The sequence below is a fragment of the Gossypium hirsutum genome, chromosome D05, assembly GCF_007990345.1.
Source record: "Gossypium hirsutum isolate 1008001.06 chromosome D05, Gossypium_hirsutum_v2.1, whole genome shotgun sequence".
In the NCBI taxonomy this organism is placed as follows: Eukaryota; Viridiplantae; Streptophyta; class Magnoliopsida; order Malvales; family Malvaceae; genus Gossypium; species Gossypium hirsutum.
The window spans coordinates 13528774-13542082 of record NC_053441.1 but is presented as its reverse complement, the minus strand read 5'-3'; the positions used below and the strand labels follow the sequence as shown (position 1 = coordinate 13542082).

Genomic DNA, 13309 nt, shown 5'->3' with positions numbered 1-13309 from the left:
AAATTTTAAAATAAAAATAAAAAAAAAGAGGGAAGAGCTTAGGGATTTTTAGGGGCTTAGGGAAATGGGAAATGGGGAGGGGAAATGAGAAATTTTTTTTAAAAATATATATTTATTATATTCGGACCGAGCCGGCCCGGGCCAAAATATTTTGCCCGAGGCCCGGCCCGTTTTCTAAACGGGCCTTGTTTTTTGCCCAAACCCATACTTCGGGCTAATATTTTTACCTGAACCCTCTCATATTTCGGGCGGACCGTTGGGTCTGGCCAGACCACCCGGCCCATGATCACCTCTACCTAGAACAAAAAAGTTGAAAGGGGAAGCATACAAATTGGCACGAAACGCGATGGAAGAGAAATAGAGAAGTTTTGGGTCCAATGTGAATTTTGTTCTTAATTATGGGCTATTTTTTTTCTGGTCAACCAATTATGATTTTTTTAAATTGGTTACTTAATTATAGAATTTTTTTTGTCACTCAACTACGAATTTTTAAATTAGCCACCCAACTAATTGAGATTATTATTTTTGGCCCGTTTCCGTTAATTGTACTAAAAGGAGGGTGACATGGTAGTTAAAAAATCAGTATAATACCAAATTTAACTCTTAACTTTTACATATTATATTGATTTAATTATAATTTTAAAAAGTTAACCCTCAAAATTTGTAAATAGTCTCAATTTGGACATAATTACTGAAATAGGATTGCATGCTCATTATTTACAAGAATATGCAAATTACACAGTGAACCGACAGTGCCACCTGAGCAATCGGCGATACCAACCTCCCCTAGCAACAATCATTTAGGCAATGATTAGAATTTAAAAAATAATAACTTTTTTATGGTGTTGCCTGAGCAATCGACGGTACCGATATGTATTTACCCCAAAATATACATTTGTATTTCATAATGTTAGATCAAAAGAAAATATTTTTTAATGGTGTTGTTGACATGTCAAGCGGTACCATAATTAATTAATATTTAAAATATTTTATTTTTTAAAAGATTAAAAAAAGACTTGAAACTTTGTTTAGAAGCCGAACCCATGATTGACTGGTCACGTCGGTAGCAGCTCCCAACCGAGTTTCAAGCTTTTATTATCTTTTGTTTATATTATATTATACGTATATATATTAAAATTTTCTACCAACCCCCACACAAACAACCTGTTAAGAAAACAAAAAAACTAAAGACCTAGCCACAGCCGGAAAAAAAAGGAAGGAAGGTCCCCTCAAAGTTTCTAGTCAAACATATAGATTATGCCCTAGTTAGATACTGCGGGATTTGATAAAACAAATTTAAACTAATAATAATGATTTTTACAAAAAAAATTAATATTATAAATCTAAAATATAAATGATTTTAATATTACTAAAAAATTAAAACACCTTTTGTTTTTTGGAAAGGGGACCTTCTTTCTTTTTCAGCTGTGATTGGGTCCTTAACTTTTTTTTTCTCTTAACAAATTGTTTGCGTGGGGGTTGGGGGATGAAACCAACCCCCAATGATATATATAATAAAACAAAAGATAAAAAAAGGCTTGAAATTCGGTTTGGGAGTTGAACTTGTGATTAACCGATCATGTTGGTGGCAAGCCGTCAAGGCGGTGCCGCCTGACGTGACCAGTCAGTCACGAGTTCGGCTCCCAAACCAAGTTTCAAGCCTTTTTTTATCTTTTAAAAAATAAAAATATATATTAAATATTAATTAATTTTTTGTGCCGCTTGACACGTCGACGACATCATTAAAAAATATTTTTTGGTCTAAAATTACAAAATACATGTATATATTTTGAAGTAAATACATACCGATGTCGTCAATTGCTCAGGCTATACCATAAATTTTTTTAAAAAAAATTCTAATAATTGCCTAAATAATTTTTGCCAGTGGAGGTTGGTGTCGCCAATTGCTCAAGCGACACCGTCGATTTAATTTGTACTTTACCTATTCTTATAAATAATGGACATGGAATCCTATTTCAATAATTAAATTTCTTTTATATATTGTTTCGGTAAAAAACCCATCCCTCCTCTCTTCTATGTTTTCCTTTGCTTTGCTTTACAAATGGCCATAACTAAATACTACCTTTTCTTTGGGCAATTTACCATTAAAAGCCTATTTTTTTAAAATTTATCAAAATAGGCCCGGTATTTTATTATTTATCAGAATGGGCCCTTTTCCCCCAAATCGCGTCCACGTCAGCGTGAAGTCAGGGGTCGTGTCAGCAAATCGCATCCATGCCAGAGCGTTTTGCTGACGTGGACACAAATCGCGTCCATGTAAGGCGATGTTGCCACGTCAACAAAGCGCGCTGATGTGGACGCGATTTGTTGCCACGTAGCGCAGCCCCCGGGGATGCGATTTCCCCGCGAGTGAACAGTGCAACAGTCATTTTTTTGACCGTTGCCCCCCTAACAGTAAAAAAAAATCTATAAATACCCCCACCCTTTTTTTTTCACAAACTAATCCTCTCTCAAATTTCCTCTCAATTTGCTCTCAATTTCCTCTTAAATTTCTCTTAAATCCCTATTTTTAAATAATTTTCATTTTTTTATTTTTTAAAATTTTTTAAATCGTAAAAATTTGTCTTTATTATTAAAGCAATGGCCGGAGAATTGACTCGTCTTGATAATCAGCACATATCCATTGAACAAATGAAAATGGTAAGTGTTAAATTTAATTTTTAAATATTATTTAAGATTTTTTTATGCATTTTTAGATAATTATTAATTTATTATTTGTTATAAAAGTCTATAGATCGGATATTGGAATGCTATATTCGGAATATGCATGCTCCTCCATCACCGTTGGTAGAGAACTACCTGCGGGAAGCAGATTTTTGGCACGTGGCGACGGTAGGCCGGGGATGCAAGTTGGACCCGAAACTTATTAGTGCATTGATCAAGAGGTGGAGACCCGAGACGCACACATTCCATCTTCCATGTGGAGAGTGCACTATCACTTTGGAAGATGTCAGTCTGCAATTGGGATTGCCGGTGGACGAGTACCCAGCCACCGAGTCTGTTCAATCTGGCGATTGAGGAGTGGTGTGCTACGAGCTTTTAGGCGCTATTCCGGAGAAAATTAACGGAGGTCGGATCGAGATGGGCTGGTTACGAGACACATTCCCAGATTTGGATGATGACTCAACCGAAGTAGAAAGAATCTGATATGCTCGGGTATACGTTCTTCAAATTATTTCTTCTAGAACCTACTATAGCAAAAGCGCGTCCACGAGGGCGCGATTTCACAAATTCTTCTCATAAAGCATCCTGCCTGAAGCATTTTTTATACTATTTGCTCAGAAATGTCAAGTCGAAATTATTTCTTCCAGGACCTACTGTAGCAAAAGCGCATCCACGAAGGCGCGATTTCACAAATTCTTCTCATAAAGCATCCTGCTTGAAGCGTTTTTATACTATTTGCTCAGAAACGTCAACTCGAAATTAGTTTTGCAGGACCTACTATAGCAAAAGCGCGTACACGTGGACGCGACTTCAGAAATTCTTCTGATAAAGCATCCTGCTTTGATTTTATCTTAAAAACCCATAAACACGCAATGTAATCCAATTTTAAATAAATTATAATTAATTTAATTAGGAAACCCTAACCCCTTATTTATTTATTTTTTTCTCCAAAACCTTAAAAATCCTAAAAACCCTAAACCCTAACCCTAAAAACCAAAAACCTAATGTGGGGAAAACGAGGAAAATGCGTCCCCAGGGGCGCGTACGTGGTAGCAAATCGCGTCCACATCAGAGCGCTTTGCTGATGTGGCAACAAATTGTGTCCACGTAAGCGCGATTTGTTGCCACGTCGGCAAAGCACTCTGACGTGGACGCAATTTGCTGACACGTCCTCTGACTTCGTGTTGACGTGGACGCGATTTGAGCAAAAATGACCGATTTCGGTAAATAATAAAATACCAGACCCATTTCGATAAATTTAAAAAAAAAGTAACTTTTTTTGGTATTTTGCCCCTTTTCTTTTTTTTTTTAAGTAGTGGTTATTCTTAGAGCTTCCTAGGGATACTCCTTTTTGTGTAAAAAATTGTAGCCTATGGTAACCATATTGTAATGGTTTTAAGCATTTTTTAAAGCTTCATTTGTTTGTTATTTAAGGATTACTTTGAGAAGAATAGGTAATTATCATGTACTTATCATGTTTTCTTTTATAAAAAGTAGGTAATTATCATGTCGTTATCATGTTTTCTTTTATAAAAAGTGGTTTTATTAGGATGATATTTTTTATTTTTATATTAAATTAATAAAAATCTACATATGATAAAGTTTGAATTTAGACTCATAATATTTAAATTTTCAATTTTATCACTCAAATTAAAATTTCAATTTGTTTTTTTTATAAACGTTTTATATATTAGAACAATCCATTCGGAAAAAAATATTTGTTCAAGCCCCGCTCAAGTGGGGTTGGATGGACTACCCAATCCTTGGACAAACCTAATCTCCACCTAATGGATGGACTGTCCTAGGAACAACTAGCCCACCAAACCCTACTTGAGTCGGGTTTGGACAAATTTTTTTACCCTGAGCTGATTAGAATTTAAATTAAATAATAAAGATATTTTAAATATAAATATAAATATATAAAATATCAATTAAAATATATATTTCATTATTTTTTAACAATAAAATGGACTTTTTGGATGGGCCGAACCGACTCAAAAATGAACATGGATATGAATTTTTTTTTGGAACCGGATCTCGACCTAGCCCATGAACAACTTTAGTAGAGATAGGAGAAAGTAGTGAGAGAGGGAGAGAGAGTTTTGGTTGGTTCTTGGGCCTTATAAGGGGCATTTTCTACCCCTTCCCGAACTTTCACATGTTCTCTTGTTAATGATTCTGTACTATCTTGATTCAGTCAATATATCGATGTTTCTATTTCTTTGGTGCAAGTTGCCATATTAAGATAATAAATAAGCGTAATGTATGAATATCAAACAAACCACCTTTGTCAGAGGTGTGATCTCTTGATCTGTGCTCGTCTTACTTTGAACCGACAAGGTGGGCGTTCCAAAGTCCTAGTTAACAAGATGGAAAGTTAATATATATATATATATGATGTAATTACAACACAAATAATTAAAATAATGCATGAATTTACAAAAAAAAAAGTATATAAAATAATTACTAATGCATTAAATTATATACTAAAAATCATGTGCACATGAGCACGAATAATTTTTTCTCTAAATTAATTTGGTATGAGAAATTATGTATTAAAATATGACATGGCATAGTATGAACTCATAAATTCTTTTATGAATAGAATCACTGTAGCAAATAATATGTGCAATCATTTTAAAAAGTACAAACCAATATAGTTATAAATTACAGATACTATATTGATTTTGATGTCATGGGTCACCCTAATTTAATTAAAAAATAATTAAATGTTTTTTAATAAATATAATTATGAGATATTTTAATATCTTATATAAAATTTATAAAAATAAATATAATTATGAGATATTTTGATACAACTAAAGCTTATTATTAAATTAAGCTGAAAACTATTATTTTAAGAGCATTTGAAATTGATTCTAATTGGAAATTAGTACACTATAATTTAGAGTTTATTATATGTTGTAAAGATGGGTGGGCACATGCACGTTTACATCGAGATCGGTTAGTTAATGTTTTGAAGCGTATCACTAATCTATACTACTAAGGGTCTGTTTGATTGGTAGTAAAATATTTTCCATAAAATGATTTTTGGAAAATGTTTTACTTTTCTGTAAAATGATTTACTGGAAAATATTTTCTGGTGTTTGATTGAATCAGTGTAAAATATTTTCTGCTGTTTGACAGATTTCCTGAAAATATTTTTCGGAAAAGTTGTCTTTTACATATATTAATATATATTAATAAATTTTTATATTTTAAATTGTTTTTACATATATTGCAATGATTTATTTATAATAATACTCAATTATTAAGCTACAATATTGATCGTTATAAAGTGAAAAAATATTATCCACAATGAGTACTAGTAATAATATTGAATAATTATAAATTGCTTCGAAACCACAATGAGTACTAGAAATAATATTATCCAAATACATAATTAGTAGTACACCACATAGTAACAACATTGTCTAAGTGCATAATAATTTTTTGAAAGTAGCACTTAAAATATATTGATCATAGTTAATACAATACTTCAATTGGTGCAAGATTTTGTTATATATTATTAGGTTATCTTTCATGTATAATTAATTAATTAATCATGAATTTGAATGGGAAATTTGAATGGAATTCATTTAAAAATCAATATATTATTAGGTGCAATACTTTAATATTTAACATATTATTTATAAAAATATACATTAACAGAAACCTCAAATGGTTTAAGTATTGTTGTTTATTGCAAAAACATTATTATAAATTTGATTATTTAAGTATTGTTGTTTATTGCAAAAACTTGATTCAAGTGTGTTTTCTTTTTTTTATTTCGAAATTTTAATCAAAAAAAATTGACAATGCTATAACTTTTTTTATTTCTATTTTTTATAATTTTTTAAATTAAAAATCGATTACTTTTTATAAAAAATAAATAATGTTTAAGTGCACTGCTACAATTGCTATAATCTTAAATGTCCAGCACTATTTTGTTTGCTCCATTTTCAGCATGAAAAAAGCATGAGAAGACTAACTGGACAAAGCTAGCAGTAAATACTACAACATGTGTGTATGTTGTGAAGAAAAATGGTGGGGTGCATGAAGTCATAATTTAGAGATAAATTGGCACGTGATAGTCGCCATAACTAGATTCTTTCCCTCCTGTTCATACTGTATATGTTTGAATTCAGATAGCAAATTAATATGTATCACAACTAAACTTCCAAATCAATATCAATGTGTAATATTTAAACAACATATCCTTTTATTTTAAAGAAAAAAACATAATTCCTTGCCATAAACTCTATATTACTACATATATTTAAATCTATAACATGGAAACTTGGGAAAAGGATTTCATTTCCCATAAACTTATTCTGTTCCCCATTGGTTATCGGCTGTCTTGCTGGTTAATACCGGCTTCTGTGCTTGCATTGCACCAAAGATTATTACCACTGGCAACATAATAATAACAACCTAAACCCAGACCTTTTTAATGCCAATTCCATATGCTATAAATCATGCCAAAATTACCAAAATTCATGACCTACGCACATATGTATTTACCTACCATCAACCAAATATAATAGCTCACCACTGCCATTTCCCAAATAATACGTAAACAAATTATACCAAAAATACATATTATACCAAATCATAAATCAAGCACACCACAAATATATAACAACCACAAATGCCATGCCATTGGCAGACCAGAATCAAGACAGAAGACATTCCAAAGATAAAACCTTGGACCAACCTCTTATGAAAATATCAACCAAGGCCACCAACAGGAGTAAGAATGCCGAGGTAGAGGCTAGGACAGCAAGAACTATACAGCTGGAGGTCAAGCATAGAAAGAAATTAGAACCGTTATGAGCAATAAAAAATCAAACACAAATCATTAATGGTTTAATTTAATGGATTGAAATTACAATATATCAATACTTGTATTATATGGTGTGAATCATGCTTCAAACAGAAGAGACTGTGAATGAACCGAACCAAATAAATATAACTGAACCAAACACTACGGTCTGAATCAGTTTTCGGTGTTTTTTCTTTTGGTTTTTGCTTAGCCTGACATACAAGCAATAAATAATATGAAAGCATGAAGCTCGCTACAATAAAAAAAAATAATAGAAAGCATGTAATTATTGACCATTCATGCATTTGGATGAGTGATACAAGAGAGGTAATAAAAGCTCTCCAAAGATAACAAAATACAATGAACCTTTTTCTTCCTCTATCACTGCAATAAGGACAACTCTTTGCTTTTCAATTTTCATGATACATAGGTATCAATAGGCATGATATAGACAGCACTTGCACTACCATGATCAGAGTGTTCAAGGACGTCACAGAAAGGTGGTTGAGAGAGGACATTACATTAGACAACTACCGAAAAAATCTAGTGAAGTCTAGTACCACTAAAACCCCCCATTAGCCAGGGAAAGTGTTAGAACTTCGGACTTCAACTAAAAAGATTTGAAGTTCATAGGATGGAAAAGACTGCCTTGTATGATGCAGTCAAAAGCAAAGTGGATCTCCAAATGTGTACCAAAGAATTTTCAATGATGAAACTTCTAATGCACTAGGCATCTCTAGAACAGTGCTCTCACATATAGAACCTCAAATTCTTTTACTTCTAAAACAGATTATCATCATCAAAATTAAAAAGAAAGAAGCTAAAGTCACCATAATATACCTTCCAAACAAGCTAATCGTGCAAACCAGTATATACTGTCAAGAAAAACACATTCCAAAGACAAAATCGATGAGACTTCTCAACACTCGAATTGAAAGAACTACCTAATATACAGTTTTGCCATACAACAATGCAAATCAATATACAGTTCAGGTAGGTTCAGCAAGCTTGACAATAGCAAGATATGAAATCAACAACTTGCATTACCCAATTTTCGTGCAAAAAAACCTAAAACCCTTTCTGCTGTGCATCATACCAGGATAAAAGAAAATCAATTGCAACTTCAACATTAAACAAATGGAGTGAAAGTGAAAAAAAAAATTATAGAAATATCGGGACAGAAAATACAAACCCAGCAAGTCTTTTTCAACCAAATTGAAAACCATAAAAAATCAAATTATGTCTATAATAAAGGTTACCTGAAATTTCCCACAGATCTAACGAAAATTGGAGTGGAGATAGCAAAAGTAAATGGTGGTCGGAAACTGAGCACATTTGGATCAGTAATCTGGACGGATACGGAGAAGAGGGAACCGAGGAAATGAAAGAGAACTGTGATAATTGAAGAGGGAACCGAGGAAATAAAGGAATGAAGGACTTCTTGGGGGGATTACTGGAAAATCGATAAATAAGAAGGAGTGTTTTCTACCGGAGATGAAGAAAGGAATGAAGAGGGGATAGAGAGGAGTTTCCGGAAAATGTCTTATGGAAATTAGAAGTGTAAGACATTTTCCCTAAATTGTAAGCCAATTTCCCGTGCTTTGGATTTCATTTTCCATTTTGGAAAATGTTTTCTGCCAATCAAACACTGGAAAAGGCGGAAATGATTTTCTGAAAAATCAATTCTGCCAATCAAACAGAGCCTAAATATAAAAGGAAGGTTTTAAGGCCTTGACACCTGTCTAATTTCATTTCTTTTACATAATGGTTAAATTTTAATTCTAATCTCTTTGTTTTTTAAGATTGTATAAGAATAGTTAATATATAATTTTGATCCTTATATTTTGCTTAAATTTGAAATTTAATCTATATATTTCAGGTTTGAAATAATTTGATACCTCAACTCTTATAATCCATTAGTTAGTTTAAATACTTTATTCCATTTAAAATGTTGATATAAACTTTTAAGATTTGTTAACATCATTAAAATTCTGTATTAAATCCAAATCTATTATGATGCCATTTACTGCATGCACACCTATTGAGTTTTTTTTTTAAATTTCAAAACGTCAAAAAGTTCAATTGAATTTTAAAAGTATTAACAAATAAACCTATATTTTTAAACTCGAAAAAAAGATTAAATTATTGAAAATAAAAATATAAAAGATGAATTTCAAATATATAAATAGTACAACAACTTAGAGCATATTGCAACCTTTAATTTTCTACTCTATAATTAGCAAATAAAATAAATATTTAACCCGACGTGAAGCTTGGGAGAGAATCATACTAGTTTATAATTAAATTTTATATAATATAAAATGACAAGAAAAGCTTTTCTCACTTCAAAAAGAAAAATGTTAAATTTTGTTATGACTATATGCATAGTGTGAAAGTTGCGAATTTAATTGTTATACTTTGATTTGGTCATTTTTAGTTTTTGAATTTTTAAAATTTAAATCTTAGTCATCACCAAATGATAATTATTAAATTCATTAAATTTTACTATTTTCGAAATTTGATATGTAATGTCATGTTAGCTTATTATTTCTACATATTACTAAAAATCTAGTTAATGAATTAACTATGGTCATTTGCGTAGATAGAAGTTTCAAGGTTTAAAAAGTATAGGGACATAAAATGATTGAATTGGAGAATATGAACCAAATCTACAACTAGACGCATGATATATGACTAATAATTGAATTTAATCAAACAAATTTAGCTGCTATTGTTCTGATCAAGACTAAAACTTCTAAAATTCAAAAAGATAAGAACTAAAACCGACCAATTCAAAAAATATAAAGATTAAAATTAATCAAATTAAATTATGAGGACTAAATCCATAAATTTCAGAAAGTAAAAAAAAACCCTCTCTATGCTGAAATTCAACCAATCATCTTATTTTTATAATATTCTTGTTCACGCTCAGCAAGTACAAAACTAGAAATTAGAAAGTCAGATCGTCCACTTTATTTCTGATCTGATCCCAAATCAACCAACACTTTTGATGCTTTGGTGACTGAAGTCCCCCATAAATTAATCCCAAAAGCCACGTGACCACTGACCTCTTTATTTTACTTAAATAATATTAAAAAAAACTTAAATGGCATGTTGCAAGAATTATGTACCAAAATGATACATTTAAATGGGTGGAGGGTGATGCATAGGCGGCACCACCCTGATTCTAACACAATTTCGTTAAAAAAAAAGGTATAAGAGTGTGGTGTCTATCTGATAGGCAGCACACTTAGTATTTTTCCCTCCCCACACTCCCCCATCCGGCTCATTTTTGTAAAGTATTATTTGGTTAAAAAGAGCTATTAAGGTATGTTTCTATTTATTCTATATTTTCATTCATTCATAATTTATTTTTAATGTTTATTGGAGTAAAAAAGCCAATTTATATTATGTACAAAGAATATTTTATTTTTTTATGTAATTTATTTGTTATGTGTGTTTTAGGTTGATTAGATTTATTTTTTATGAAATTTATTTTTCATGTTATTTTGATTATTTTAATATTTTTTTATTTTTTATGTAGGTAAAAGATAAGATCATTGATATAGAATTTGGAATTTATGAGATAAATTAGGAATTAGTTTATATGTTCTAATTTTTTAAGATTTTATAATTGAGAATAAGAATTTATGTTTTTAAATTTTGTTTTTATGTTTGTTATAAATGTTAAAATTAAAATTTCTTTTGAAGTTCTATGCAAAAAAAATTATATTTTTTGACAATAATTAAGTTGGCATGTTATTATATATATTATATTTTAAACCAAAACATTTTACTTATTATCATTTTAAAATAATAATATTTGCATTTATTATGTATCGTTTATGTTATTTTTTTTATTGGCATGTTATTTTTATTATTTTAATATTTTTTTTGTTTTTTATGTAGGTAAAAGATTAAACCATTGAGCTGGAATTTGTGAATAAGACCATTGAGTTGGAGTTTAAGTTGGAATTTATAAGATATATTTATTTTGTTAATGTAGTATAGCAAAAAATATGATGTGGATAAAACTGTTTTTTTTTTTTGTAATTAAAAGCAATATATAAAATTTAGGTATTTTGATAAATATTTAAAATGAGCTGGATGGGGGGTGTGGGGGGGAAATACTAGGTGTGCCGCCTATCAGATAAGCACCACACCCCTATACCTTTTTTTTAACGAAATTGTGTCAAAATCAGAGTGGTGCCGCCTATGCACCACCCTCCACCCATTTAAATGTACCATTTTAGTACATAATTCTTGTAACATGCCATTTAGATATTTTTTTAATATTATTTGGGTAAAAACCCCCTTCATTGGCAACTAACGGTTTATTTGGATTCGAGTACAACAGTGTTTAACTTTCTAACTTTTATATAAGTTTAATTGCTATATTTTAATTTCACGTAATTTAATTTATTTAATTTTATATATTATTAATAAGTGAATTTTTCAACATTATTAACATTGTCATCAATTTAATAGTTTGAATTAATAATATCAGGTTTAATATAATATTTAGTATCTGAATTTGATTCCTTCTTTTAATTTGGTATCTTTTTTTTTTCCAATTTGATACACGAATTTGTCAAACATTATATAAATTACTCTAATGGACTAATAATGTTATTTTTTTGAGGTAACAAAAATAATTAATGTATAATTGAGATGTAGCAAATGACCTTTTTTTGTATTTTTAATGTTCAATTACTTTTAGTTTATTTTATTTATTTCATTTTAATTTAAAATAATGAAATTCTTTTATTTTGGATTTTAAAACTCTTGTTTTTTTATTCAATATTAATTTGTTAAGTATAGCTCAATGCATAATTTTTTAACACGAATTTCCTCTAATACTAATAATATTTTTATAGCATAACACGATTTTTTAACATCATTAGTGTTTTGGGTTAATATCATTTAACAAGTTTGAGTATTAATTAAACCTAAAAAATGATCAAGTTTAGGTAATAAATTACAGAACAAATACAGTTAATTCATATCATTTACTATTCATATCCGAAACTAAACATATTCAATCATATTGTCCCTCAAATGGACCTTCGAGGTCCAAATTATACATTAGAAACAAATTGGGACTAAATTGAGAACTCGGGGAATTTTTCATCAAATTTCAAAATTTTCCTTATGTGCAGGAGACACACGCCAGCGTGGCCAGGCCGTATGGCTCACGCGGCCAAGTGACACAACCGTGTCTCAGGCCTTATGGGCATTCGATGTGAGGCACACGGTCGTGTTCCAACCCATGTCTAATTTAGGTTGTATACTAACTTAGTCACACGGCCGAGACACACGCCCGTGTGAGCATACTGACTTACATAATTTAGGTACAGGGTTCACACGGGCAAGTCACACGCCTGTTTACCAGGCCGTGTGACATACACGCTCGTGTCTCTGCCCGTGTGAAAATACCTGAACATTCTGGTTTGAAATTTTAAGGTGTAGGGGACACACGACCAAGTCACATGCTTGTGTACCAGGCTTTGTGACACACACGGCTGAGACACACGCCCGTGTCTCTGCCCGTGTGGACAAAATAATGTCATTTTCAAGCCTTATTTCTCACTCAAACTTGTCTTCCACCTACATCAACATTTTAACACATTCACCAACCAATTTAAGACAAAACCAAATCTTAAACTTGACATTTTACACATATAACCAATGTATCCTTAGGCTTCCCAATAGACAATTTATTATTATGTCATTCTAAAACTTATACTTACCTAGATACCAAATGCATATATGCATGACCATATTCATACTTTAAACATG

The 13309-nt window shown here is 30.9% G+C and overlaps 1 long non-coding RNA gene across 1 annotated transcript; it reads right to left on the bottom strand.

Moving 5' to 3' along the window:
* Nucleotides 1–6847: 6847 nt before the first annotated feature.
* LOC107905851 (uncharacterized) lies at nt 6848–9240 on the bottom strand. The gene is made up of 2 exons (XR_001686620.2): nt 8770–9240; nt 6848–7482 (listed from the first exon to the last, which is right to left on the bottom strand). It is a non-coding gene; the product is annotated as an uncharacterized lncRNA (long non-coding RNA).
* Between the last annotated feature and the right edge of the window lie 4069 nt (nt 9241–13309).